At 49.3% G+C, this 12820-nt stretch overlaps 1 long non-coding RNA gene across 1 annotated transcript in view; it reads right to left on the reverse strand.

Annotated features, from left to right (window-relative positions):
• Positions 1-12820, reverse strand: part of LOC147353061 (uncharacterized) — a 199028-nt gene that overhangs the window by 133330 nt on the left and 52878 nt on the right. Inside the window, exons 4-6 of the long non-coding RNA XR_015145341.1 lie at positions 11571-11680; positions 6396-6543; positions 5160-5315 (exon numbers count right to left, since the gene is read on the reverse strand). This is a non-coding gene — a long non-coding RNA (uncharacterized LOC147353061). The remainder of the gene's footprint in view (positions 1-5159; positions 5316-6395; positions 6544-11570; positions 11681-12820) is intronic.

A 12820-nucleotide genomic window follows, 5' to 3' on the forward strand; every position in this document is an offset into this window, starting at 1 on the left:
TGCCCAAGAGTGCCTGCCTCTCTGACATGCTGCACATGCCCCAGGGCACTTGAGCTCTGAGAACCTCCAGGAGCCCCATGAGTTGCATATCCTCTCTTGTTCCCAAGTCTAGAAGGTTCTGGAACCCATGAAAACCAACTCCAAAGCCCAGAGCCTTCTCCACAATTTCAGGGGGAGATTTTAGGTCTCTGTTTAGAGCTCTGAGAGTTCCTGTGAACCACATCCCACTGGAAAGTTTAGAAGCCCTGCCCTGGAAGCCACCACTTCCTCCCTCCTGGTGCCCTCCCTGGGAGGAGCTGCTGAAATAAACAGGAGTGTGGGAAGGGGGCTGTGGCAGACCTTGTGGGTGTGCTTCCCACAGTCTCTGATGCCCACCTTCTCCCGACTGTGTACCTTACCAGCCTCCCTTGCAGCTAGACTCAGTCAGTGACCCACTTCTGACCCATGAGACGTCAAAAGAATCTGTTGGGACACTTCTGGGAAACCTTTTGCTTTTCTGATAAAAAGACTGAGACCCTGCTGGTGCAGTCCTGGAAACCTGTTCCACCCCTTCCCCTCAAATATAGATGTGATGTCTGGAGATACAGCAGTCATCTTCAGACTGTAACAGGACAGGCAATGGAAATGTGGCAGACAGAATGATACTGCCCCATCCCCCCACCCCCCGACAAGAAATGCTCACATCCTAATTCCCAGAACCTGCCAAAATGTCAGGCAATATGGCAGAAGGGAATTAAGGTTTCTAATCAGCTGACCTTGAAATGCAGAGGACATCCTGGACTTCCCCACATGAGCCCAGTGTAATAACAGGGTCCTTAACAGTGTGAAATGGAAGAAGAAGAAGTCAGAGAAGAGCTGTGATGAAGAAAGGGGGAGATGCAGAGCTGGTCTGGAGGTGCAGGCAGGAGCCAGGAGCCAAGGGGCACAGGAGTAGGCCAGGAAGTGGGCTCCAGGAGGAACAGAGCCCCGTGAGGTCCACGCCAGACTTCTGCCCCCTAGAACTCTGAGAGAAAACATCTGTGTTGGTTTAAGTGGCCAGGTCTACGGTCATTTGTCACAGCAGCCCCAGGACCCTGACACAAGCCATATGAGATGCTGGCTTGCCTTTGTCGAGCAAATGAACCAAGGCCAGCAGCTGCCTTCCTCCAGACGTCTTGTTGTGTGAGGAGAATGACTCCAGGCTGGCTTAAGGCACTTCAAGGTGGACTCTTTGTGATGTGGAGCTTAACACATTTCTAACTGGCATTTGTGTCAGCTAGGGAAGCTTTCATCTCAAAATTCCTTTTGTGAGAGGGAAACACCATTGCCAGCTAACAATATGACTTGAGCCCCAGGACAGCACCCCAAGGTCTGACAATGGACACTGGGCGGCCCGGGGACCTGTCCAGAGAAAGGAAGGCATAGTGAGGTCAGAGTTCCCTGAGCAACTCTCTTCAGAAAACTTTCCCTCCATATAACGCCCTAAAGCCTTCAACATTCTAAAATGAGAAATGGAACGTTAATTAAATGTTTGTTGAACCATAAAGTGGACCTAAGATGAAAAAGCTGACTGCAATAAACAGAAGAGTGACCTTGTCTGGGCAGTGTGGCCACACCATGGCAGGGTCCCCGTGTTCATAGTGGCCCCCCGAGAGGACTGCATGCCACTTCTCCAATTTAATGGCCGCTCGGGATAGGGCTCCTTGTGTCTTACTTCTATGGCAGACTGTTCATCATTGACGTGACCTCGCTGACAGCCCTTTTCAGAAATACAACTTTACTGTAATGTAATTTCTGAATTGCATTTTCCTAACCTATTTTATCACTCACTTTACAACTGGGTTTTGAGGAGTGGGCTGTGGGAAGATGCCATTGCTTATTTGTGACATGCAAAGAGCCTGCGAGTCAGGAAGGGGCATTTGTTGGGGACCCGCCCTCTCTGTGCTGGGTGCAGGGGAGCCAGGACTCAGGAGAGGGTCGCTCGGCGCCAGAGTGGGCAGACATTTGATACTCACTGCTCCCGCCCAGTGTGGCCTGACCCGGTTATGGATGAAAGAGACGTCCAGTGAAAGGTCTAGCAGAGGCCCGGCAGGTGACCAGCGCTCAGCAAACGTTAACTATTGAAATGCCTTTCTCTGCAGCACTCCTGGCAGCCCTTGAGGTAAGTCTAGAGAGCATTCCCACGCTCCAGGCCAGGAATCGGAGGCTGAGCAGGGTTCTGGGACAGCAGGAGAGTGACTGCTCTCCACCCCCACCAGATGCACCCGCCCACCGTGGTACCACCTTCCTCGTTGCCCCTCATGACAGCCCTGCAAAGGCCCTTGTGCTGCCCACCATTCTGAGATGCGTGGAGACAGGTGTGAACACAGACAGCCCGATGGCACTTTCTGGGCTCTGACCTGTGACCTCACAGCCCGCCGGCTGCAGCAGAGCCTTCCGTGGCCCCAGAGCGCAGCGAGGTCGAGGAGGCTGTCAGCCAGGAGCAGAGAGAAGCCCCTCCCAGGGCCCGGCTCTGAGCTCAGGGGCCCGACTCACAGACAATCCCAGATTGACCGGGAGCCCAAGAGAGGTGTGGAACAGAGAAAGGAAGCAGTGGGCAGCCCAAGACCCACCCCAAGGGCCTCCCAGGCTGTGACCACAGCGGCCAGGCTGCCCTCCCCCCAGGCTGGCCCACACACCACCTCTGCCCACCCTGGGGAGACCTTCCTGAAGCCCCAACAGCAGCCCTGAGCCGCGGGGCTGGGGTCCTGGAGCCTGGGGAGAGTCTTGCAGGTTGGACCCCTGTCTGGTTCTGACACCGTATGACTCTGGGCAAACCCCCAACCTCTCTGTGCCTCAAATTCCTTCCCTGTGAATTGAAAGTCATAAAAGAAGCCCCTCGCTTTTAAGGGAAGCGTTGGCCCCAAACAACAATCCTTTATTTTCCCGACTGGTAGAGACATATTAATTCACTTTATTTTGAAAGAGGCCATGAGTGAGATATCCAGAATGTGAAGAGATAAACATCTCATCAGAAGGGTTTCTGTACAGAAAAGTATCTCTTTCCGCTTCGCATCAGGAGAGCGTCACGTAATCGTCAGATGTGACCCGCGCCACCTCGGCCCTCTGCTGGTCGCCCAACCGCATCTGTTCCCCACCCCATTCCTCCCTGTTGACAGGATTCTGGTTTTGTTTGGCTTGGCAAGCGACCCGACTAAAAATATGCAGTTTCCCAGACTCCTTTGCAGTGAGTGGTCAGGTGACATGGTCCCAGCCGGGCGACGGAGGTGAGCTGCCCCGAGGGGGCCCCTTCCAGAGGACAAGACAGAGCAGCGTCTCCCTGGCCCTTTATCCTTCTTGGAATGCCAGAGTCTCAGAGGCGTGCCACTCACCTCAGACCTGAGCCCACAGGTCCAGAGCCCCGAAGATGGAGAGAACCAGGGTCCCTGCCCGGTCCGCCACCCCTGCCTCCCCCGCCGGGGACAACACCCCTCTGTTATCTGCAGCTGACCCACATGCACCTGAATACTAGGGCCTCATCATTGAGAGTAAACACAATAGAGGTTAGACAGGCCGTCTCCATGGAAATAACTCCCACCTCCCTGCTGTCTAGCAGAGAGGATTGACATCAATACTACTCAATCACAGCATTCTCTGTCTTCTTTGGAGCACTGAAAAGTTGGTGCCTCTATTCACTGACGTAAGTATTTGATTTATTTGGGCTTGTTTATCTATTAATTTTCTTAGTGAAACCAGCCTTCAGGTTTCCCAACGCACAATGTGACACAGATCGTGGCGCCCCTGAGCTGTTGCCTCCACCCGGGGTGCTGACAGAGGGAGCTGGCCACTCAGGATAGGGGCTCGGTGTCTCTGTCCGTGCAGCTGGGATGCCCAGATGGCGCCTGCTCGGCTCTGGGAATGTGGAGCTGAGCTGAAAGCAGCTACCTGCCCCGACCTCGGTGATCTGGCCAAGGCTATGGTCTCTGATCACGTGCCCTCTCGTCCACCCTCCCTGTTTCCCGTTCCGTCCTCATGCTCCCTTTGCCCAGGCCAGTGCTGGGGACGCCACTGCCCCGTCCCCACCACAGGCTGAGCCCCTCACATCTCCACTCAGAAGCTCATCTTAGGGCTTCCCCCAAACCCCTTACCTACACATCAGTGCCCCATGCAATGCTCCCCCAAAGCCCACAGCTGTCCAACACATGTCTGGCCTCCCCGTGGACTGAGGGCCAAGACAGAAACCACCTTGTCTGTTGTTCACAGCTGTAAACCCAGAACCACCCAAGTGCTGGGCAGAGTCGGGCTCCACAGACACTTCCTCCCCTGGAATGACTGCCTGCTGACCAAGAGGGGGGACACAGTCATTTCACAGTGGCTGCGGTGGAGGGCCGAGGGGTACAGCAAAGCCTCGTCTTACCAGGTCTGTGTTTTCTCTCCCACACGCCACACCCTTACACCTCCCGAGCTTGAGGAAAGGCTGAGGAGCATCTCATCACGTGGGCCCAGGTGTCGTGCTGGGAGAGATGCTCACCCCAGGTCACCTGGAACAGCCCAAAAGGACAGGAAGGAGAAGCGAAATACCCAGAATCCCCTGCACATAAGCCCTGAGGCAAGAAGGTGAGCCCCTCGTTGGAGGACAGGGAACCACATTGGAGGAGAGGGAAGAGCTGGTGCAAAGGCACTGAGGCCTTGGAGGAATGAGAGTTGTGGGTGTGTCAGGGAGCACAGCGAGGAGGACTGAGGCTAGACGGTAGTGGTGGTTGGTTTTTATAGCATGAGATTATCATTAACTCTGTTTATAATAATGACAATGTTTGTCCAGCACCAACTATGTTCCAGGCACTTTGCATCCACCATCTCAGTCCCTCCAACCCCCAGGAGGCAGGCCTTACAATTATCCCCATCTTTAGAAGACAAACCTGAGGCCCAGAAAATCAAACTGACTTTCACAGGACACCTGACAAGAAGGAGCAGAGCTAGAATCTCAGTCTAGGCTCCTGGCTCCGCAAACATCATTCCAAGGCCCATTTACACCACAACCCCTGCCCTTGGGCAAAGTGAAGAGAGCTGCTCAGTGTCCGGTGACACGGATCAGTCAGCACATCCTGCTGTGTAACAAAGGCACACAACCTGGGGCATTTCCACCCCGCGGCTGAAGTGGTCAGCTAGGCGTCCCTGCTGACGCTGGCTGGGCTACTTACTCGTCTGAAGTTCTGCTGGGGTGAACGAGCATCTCCTCTCCGTCCTCAGTCCAGGAGCTCAGGCCCTGCTCACACAGATGGCAGAGGTGCCCAAGGACTAGTGGAGGCAGGTAAGTGTGCCTCCAAGCTTCTGCCTGAGTGACGTCTGCCAGCACCCTATCGGCCAGAGCAAGTCACAGAGTGAAACCCAGCTTCCAGGGACAGGGAAATCTACCCACCACTTAATAGAAGGAGCTACAAAGCCCTCAGCAAAGGCTGAAGCCCTGAGGCCACTTATGCATGCATTCCACCTGCACAGGTAAGAAAAGCCCAGAGCAGGGCCAGAGGAGGCACTGGGGGTAGGGGGAGACAGGGGTCTCTCTGAGCCTGGGTCCTCCCCCAGGCAAAGAAGGAGTGACTTGTCCAGGGTCCAGCAGGAGGCAGTGGGGGAGCTGGAGCCTTTGTCCAAGCCCTCTGACTCCAAGACCCCTTCCCCTTGAGGTGTGAGCCTGGGTGGATCACTAGGTCCAACCAAGAAAAACAGAAACTTCGCTGAGTATTTAAAACAGAGAATTCAATATGTGGAACTGGTTGCTCTGATGATGGAAAACGGAGAAGCCAACCAGGGGAGCTGGGAGATATGCATCACATGGGCAGGAAGCTGCTGGCACCCTGGGGCTGGAAGGACAGAGAGGGGCCCCAGCTGGCAAGAGCCTGCCTCTGCAGCAGCACACTGCTGAGATGGGAGCCCGGGCAGGGGGCGGTGGGAGGCGGGGAGGGGGCGAGGAGGAAGGGGGGCACCCGGCTTCTCCCTTCTGCAACCCTCCCTCCCAGCTCTCACCAGCACCTCTCACCAGCCAGACCCAGCAGGGAGCCTGGGGACCCAGCAGGCAGCCAGGGGAATAATGTAGCCCTCAGCCCGAGCACAGAGCCAGCCAGGAAGGGCTGAGGGCACAGAGGGAGCCTCCTGGGAACAAGTTGCCTCAGTCTCCCTGGTCCCAAGCCAGCGCACACAAGCAGAGCCCTGGTTCGGACCCAGGAGGGCTGGGTGGGGGAGACTCTGCATGCCCAAAGCAGGCTCCTGGGGAGGCCCAGGCTGTTCCCAAGGCAGCACCCACGAGGAGCAAACGCCTACAGGGAGATGCCCAGAGGACACTCAGTCAGTGCCTACTATGGCTGGGCTTTCCCTTCTTCCAGCCTCTGAGGCAGGAATGGCAGCCGGAGGGAAAATCAACGCCAGCAATTTGAGAGACTCACCGGAGTCACCCGTTTCCAGGCGGCCCCTCTCTCTGCCGGTGTGCTCCTGGGCTCCGGGAACCAGCCCACAGACGGCCGTGACCCAGTCCTCCATCTCACACATGCTAGGGGTCCAGCCTTCTTATTCACAGTCTCGGATCCTCAGGACCTGAAAAAGAAAGATCACCAGCTCCATTTTATGTAGGAGGAAACCTAGACTCTGGAAACTTAAACACCTCACCAAGAGTCCCCAGGGAAGGAGAGCAGAGCCCTGCGGGAACCCAAACCTGCCTGAACGCTCTGCTCAGGCCCCAGCCCTGCCTCTCAGACTCAGCTGCCATCACTCTATAGTACTGAACTGGCAGGGCCCCTGGGGTCCTGCTTTGGAAGGCGGGGACTGTGATCCCCCCGCCTGGATTCAGACCTTACTTCTGCCAGCCCTGCACACACACTGGGCCTCCTGGGAACCCCACTCAGTTTCCTCGACTGTCAAGAAGGGACAAGGACATTCCCAATCGCATCATCACGTTGTGAGGCACCATCCAGTTATCCTGTGTGACCCCGGCATGTTCAAACTCCGGATAGATACGCAACGATCATGCCGTTTAGATTCCGGTGGGGAAACACAACTCGCAAATCATCAAAACTGGGAATCTGTCATCTGACTGCGTATGCAAGGTTAGAACTCCAAGAACGTGTGTGTGATGAAATGAACAGCAGCACCGACCGCACTATCCGAGAAGTTGCCCAGCCCCGTGGGACTGGGTGCCCAGGAGGCCTCCCGCTTGTGGACTGGTCTCAGCTACCCCAGACGAGAGCGTGTCCCGTCTCCTCACCAAGCCAGCCTCCACCGCGGGCTGGGAACAGACCTGGGGAGAGCAGCCTGGAATGTCTGGGGCCTCCCGTCACTCCTGCCTGGACACCTCCGTGCAGAGGCGGCGATGCGAGGCCACTGAAGAGTGGCCTCCAACATCATTTCTCCAAACCACACAGAAGACGCTGGGCAAGTTTGTTTCTGAGAAGACAGGCAGGGATTTGAGTTTCTGGCGCTTGTTTGCACAAAGGATTTCAGCCGTCTTTCTCTTGACACGCAGCTTAAACACGTTAGCTGACCCTTAAATGGAATCCCCATGATGCCCCGGCTCCCTCCAAGAAAATTTCAGGGCAGGGGGTGGGAGTGGGGATAAAATGCATTGTGTCCTGTGGGCTTATTCCTGGCACTGCCAGTTTAGGGTTGATGACTCCATGTCAACTGTGTCTCCTGCTTTATTTGGGTGTCTTTTTCTCTTCTCCTTTACCTTTTAACTAAAACACAAAATAAGCATTTTGATTGCCTTCAGCTGTTAAGAGGGAAGTACATCTCACCCCCGCCCCCCAGCCCCTGGCTGTTTGCTGGCAGAGATCAAACGTGAATTTCTCAAAAAACAAAAAGTGGAAAGTTTACAAATACAGGACTCAGAATCTGCAACAGTGCACCATCACTCCAAGTCAGGGATGTGTAGCCCAACATGCTTGCCGGCAACCAGGCTTCCCGTGCTCTTTCTGTAAACCCACATGCAAAGATGGTACCAGGGCCACTTTCTGCCCGTCTACCAGAAAAAAAAACAAAAAAGAAAGCCCAGAAGAGGCAATAATCTTTGCATCAGCTGAGGCCCCATCAGCCTGGCTGGCAAACTGAAACATAATATTTTAGGCTGAAGTTGATCACATAGGTTTGCTGAATTCATTTTCTGAAAGTCTTGCCCCGAACAAGTTTATTCATTTTCATGAAGTCTGAAAGTGCTTTTTCTTGTTGGGTGTCTGAAACCTGAAATATTTTCAACTAAATGAGAAAATGTTCGCTGTTGAATGACCTATTAGAGCTGTCACAAACGTGATTTCTGGAAATAAACAAGATCGTAAGAAGGTTGGCCGGAGCAGAAACGTAAGTCAGCGTTAATAGGTGGTGTAATTAAATTATCCCTTAAGCCAAGGTGCCAAGTGACACAGCTTTGTGTGTGTGAATTCTAATACAGTCACCTCCCTGGGCCTGCACAAATCTGAATGGACTTCTCTCCAGAATCACTAATTTTACTTTCTTCGGTTTCTACGTATCAAATAGCTCTCTCTGTTCTGCTAGCTAACCAAAGTTCTTGAGACAGACAAGCCCATATTTTCTCGTATCATTTTACAGAGGTTCACTTGATACAAACCTGGCTCCATAAACAATGTTTATTTTTTATGGTTTAGTATCTTGCTCAAGAAAATTAGAACTAAGTTTCATGAAGATTTATTTTCATTTTAACTATATTGTTCACTGGCCACTGCCACTCAATACTTAAATGACTTTCTCCCCAAAGGGCAACATCTTTAAAGCGGAACAGAGTTTATTTAAACAGCTGGTTTTTTGCACAATCATTTTATTAATACATAGATTGAAGTCATGAACAGTCAGTATCTTGCTCAGTTTGTAAATACATACAGGAATAAAAGCTGGCATATCATTCAATTAAATTCTTAAAGAGCAACACATGATTAATTGCTACCAGTAGGATGAAGTCATTGTACTCTGCTGCATCTACATATTCCTATGTCTTTAAATAGCATTTCACACTTGGAGTAAAATGAATTCCTGCCTATCTCCCCGCCAAGGACAAATGATAACATCATTTTTAGGAAAATAAATAAATCTTTTTGTTGCTATTGTTGAATTCCAATTTGTTTAAAATAATTATCAACATGCACCCTATTTCTTTTTAAATTAAAATAAGATATGGCAAATTATTATATAAATCAAATTAAGGAATCATGTTGTCCCATGAAGAACCAAAACACTGAAATTTCCAAAAAATATTTAAAAGTCATTTTAACGTTAAATATGTTAAAGGACATGCTCATCGTTATTGAGATTCTCTCTAGCAAAGAAGTGGGGAGAGAAAAATGTTTGCTTGTTTTTGGAATAAAGTAGAAACTTTTCCAGTGGGAGAAGAGTTTCATTCATGGGAGATGGAGGTTTAAAAGCTTTAAGAAGCTGGTGATACCATTTAGCAGGTGCTGATATAATAAAATACAATGTCCAGGGTGGGAGTCCCATGTGCATTCATCACTTTCAAAAGGAAAAGACTTTCTCGAGGTGAGACTCTGGTATCACTATCTGTACATGCCCGATTTTAACTGGTCATTTGTACACAAATAAGATTCTATGCAATACTGTAACAAGTGCATTCTTCATGAACATTACAGAAGAACCATGAGGAGATCTTCTACTTGACAAAACATAGATGGGCAACAGATAAAATATTGAAATAGCTGCTAACCATCTTCCATTTTCATTCTGAACATTTCCAGAAGGTGTTTGTGCTTTAGCTGGGTGCTGCCTCACACCATTTCGGGAAGGTAAGACACTTGGTAATTAACAGTTGCCTTAACACTTTAATACTCTCGGATGGTTTGGCACATTTCAGGCCAGGCCACAACAAAATTGTTCTTCTTGCTTTTAGAGATCACTGGATGGGCTCCGGAGAGGGGAAGGGGTTCCTGACACAACTGGGACTGAATTTTAGTCTCTATATTCCCCACCCCCACCCCATGGGTCACTCTAGAAGTAACATCGCCATCTGCTGGACACTAAAGGAACCTCCCTAAGAGGGGGAAGGTTTCTGTTTCGGCAATTCACATTAGACCACTTACAAAATGTATTTAACATGTACAAGGCCACCACTTCGGAGACAGGACAGCAAGAACAAAATAATCAAAAGTGCAGGAAAGTGGCAATATCCATTTTGCACAAATTGGTCTGTAGCAGTTTTGAAAACTGGTTCTCCTCAATCCCCCCTTCCCAGGCAACAACCCCCAGAGAAGGTGAAAAAAGAAAGACAACTGCCATTTTTAATTTCTAGGAGTTATGAATTTCTAGAATGAAAGGGGTTTTTTTGTTTGTTTGTTTGTTTGGTCACCAGTCAGCCCCCACCTTTTTCTCTCCACACTTTCTCAGGGCTGAACTGTGGGGGGAGGTGAGCATGCATGTGCACGCGTGCGCTTACAAACACACACACACACTGTTCCTTTGGAGTTCTTCAATCTAACAAGGCTTCGGGAACACAAGAGCACAAAAACTGGGATAACCCAAATATTATTCTAAACTCTTTTTTCAGGCACTTAAGCAAAACAACTACCATTTTTGAAGTTTATATAACTTTTCCTTATAAATACAATCACATTCTGATTATACATCTGCATGATGTCGATTTCTGGATTTCCTTACGCAAGTAACAGTCTTGCTTCCCCCCTTCTTCCTGCTCCTAACTGATCACTGGATTGGCCTTGAAATTTGAGCATTAATTGCTTTCTCTTGGTAATTAAAGTCAGGGTATTCTTTTCATGAGAAAACGACATTGTTTTACAATTTCCCATACTCCTTGGAATAGTTTTATGGAAAGGGAAGAAGTCAGTTGTGACCTAGAATATTAACATATGTTTTCTTTACAATCCTCCCAACATTTGACAAGATGTTCAGAAAAATAAATTTTTTAAAAGAACTTTTGTTAAATGAAAATTACAATTAAATTTGTTAAGTATCAAAATTCATCCATTTTAAAAGAAAAACATTTTTACTGAATTTTATTTTCCTTTATTATGCATCATAAAAAATTTTTTAAGTGTCCTAGGAGCCTTAAAGTCAGGCTTGCTATTGCATTACAGTCACAAATTACTTCATTTCATATATATGTATATATATATATATATTCATTTCATATATATATACACACCAAGGTATTTACATTTGTAACTTAATTTCTCACTCAATAGAGTTTGAAAGATCTGGATATTATAAAAGCGAACTCATTTTCTGCTGGAATGAAATGAGAAAATGAAAATTTAAAAAATTCGTTTTATTAGGTAAATTCAGCAGGGACTCCCTGTTAGCCCCTGAAATAAACCAGCCTGCTTCTGTTTACTTTCTCCATCTTTCGGAGCCTCAAAATGAAAATTGAAGTCACTGCCATCGGTAAGCACGCTCCCCCTCCCCTTCCTATCCGATGTTTGTGTAGAAATTGTAGAGTCTCTTTTCCTAAAAGTTGAGAATGGTGCTGAGGGCCGACAGAGCGGGTTCAGACGGGGAGCCCCGTAGAAAGTTAACCGCTAGAGAAAGAAAGGGGAGGCCTGACGGGAGGGGACGACCAGGGCCAGAGCCGCAGGACAGACTGGAATACTCACAATTTCCAGTGTCCGCTCCTCTGTCTGGGTCCCAGTGCTGGTTCCAGAAGGAAATGTGGCTCTTTGTGCAGAACTCGAGTGAACATCCAGGAAGTTGGCAAAATCACTAGCTAAACAATCAATAGAAGAAACACAACAAATTAAAGTACCAAATTTGGGTTTTTTCTCCAATAAAGGAAAAGAAAGTGAGCAGTTGAGGGGAAGGTGGGGGAAAAGGACATATTTAAATTTTTTCTCCTGTGACCTGAGCTGGGCCCCAGGTTAATCTCAGTGTGAACCTGGATACTGCTCTCCTGACCCGCGTAATATAAAGCATTATTCGACCGCCTGTAAAGGACACAGGCTTATCGCAAACCCTGAAATTCGCCGTGCGAAACGGCCCGAGTTCCTGCCGCAGACCTGAAATGAGTTTTCCTATGAAAATACACTTTAAAACTCAGCGACCCCCACCCCTAACGAAAGCCTTCGGTGACAGGAAATGTTAACCATTTTAAGCACTTTTTATTTGCATTTGCTCCGAAGCTGAGGGAGTGAGGGGAGAAATGTACTTCTAATGACTGGTGGTGAAAATCAGAAATCAGAGGGTGGCGTGAGCGTGGACCTGCGTGTTTCTGAGCTGGTGGGGGGTGAGGGGTGTGGAGTGTGCTGGGCCCTGAATTTGCCCATACAAGAGTGACCTCGCCTGAGTTCCCACAGAAGCTGGAAAGGGTTTGCATGGAGCAGCCGCGCCGCATTTCAAATTCTCTTGCTGTGTTGATAAGTTAAAGGCAGTCCCTTTCCACTCTTCAGCTGAGACACAGAAAAGGGCCCGACTTGCAATGTTTGTGGCTCTGAGATGTGTTTGTGTGTGTTTTCTCCCTGGGATCAAAAGGGAAAAAAAATTTTCCCCGAAATCAACTAAACACTGAAACTCAGAAACACACAGACTGTGTATAACATTGTCCTTCAGAAATCCATCTTGAATTAAAAAAAAAAAACTCTCTTTGATCAAAAGCCGACAGAGAATTACATTTTTCTCCATTCTGTTGCATTTAACACGGACTAACACAGGGTGAGTTTAAACAAACAGATGGCCTGGGCATGAATGCTCCTTTCAGTTTAGCTTGAGGTGGGTTGGATCCATGAGGTGGGTGGGGGTGGGCAGCAGTTGGGAGGATTAGTTAGAGGGTAGGAAAGCTGCAAAGTACAGGGGGGAGCCAAGAGAAGAATAAACCCTGATTGAAAAAAATTTTTAAACTACTTCTATGCTT

This window comes from Bos grunniens, chromosome 18, assembly GCF_055505025.1.
Source record: "Bos grunniens cultivar Pamir isolate PY7600 chromosome 18, Bosgru_T2T1.0, whole genome shotgun sequence".
Classification (NCBI taxonomy): Eukaryota; Metazoa; Chordata; class Mammalia; order Artiodactyla; family Bovidae; genus Bos; species Bos grunniens.